Below are 630 nucleotides of genomic sequence, written 5' to 3' on the forward strand. Positions count from 1 at the left end.
AAAGTACGAGGAGATGATAATTTGTCCTGTGTCTTCGTATGAAGTTCATGAAAAAAAACTTAGTTGATCACCAAGCTCACAACAATGGAAAACATTATACTTGTTGAAGGTGTTCGGTGAAGTATAAGTCCAAGAGGGACTTGTGGTGTAACGACCCTAAATTTCCACATATCTAGAGTCGCCACTAACGTCTCATGCTCATCTCTAATGCAGAATAAAAACCTAAGCATGCTCATCTTTACTAGCGGAAAAATTTAAAACTTCAGAATACGTTAAAACATTGAAAAACACTGCCGGACTTACGTGTTTCAAACATCATGCTGGAGTTCAAAAGACAAAATAAAACGATTACAAATTAATTAATATAAATGAATGAAATGCAAACGCCCTATCCTAACCAAGACTAGGAATTTTAAATATGCAACTATCCTATGCACGCGCCACAGTCTCTGATCACGATGCCACCGTCAACCGTACATGGGAGCCTTGCCTTTACCTGAAAAACAATATGGCACACGGCCTGAGTATTTCGAAGAAATACTCAGTAAGTGACCCCACTATAGGGGCCATGCTAATGCAAACACATGCAATCATGAATAGGGACCTATCTCTAATCATCTTAGGGGTGGC

Source organism: Cucurbita pepo, unplaced genomic scaffold (genome assembly GCF_002806865.2).
Source record: "Cucurbita pepo subsp. pepo cultivar mu-cu-16 unplaced genomic scaffold, ASM280686v2 Cp4.1_scaffold000102, whole genome shotgun sequence".
Taxonomy (NCBI): domain Eukaryota; kingdom Viridiplantae; phylum Streptophyta; class Magnoliopsida; order Cucurbitales; family Cucurbitaceae; genus Cucurbita; species Cucurbita pepo.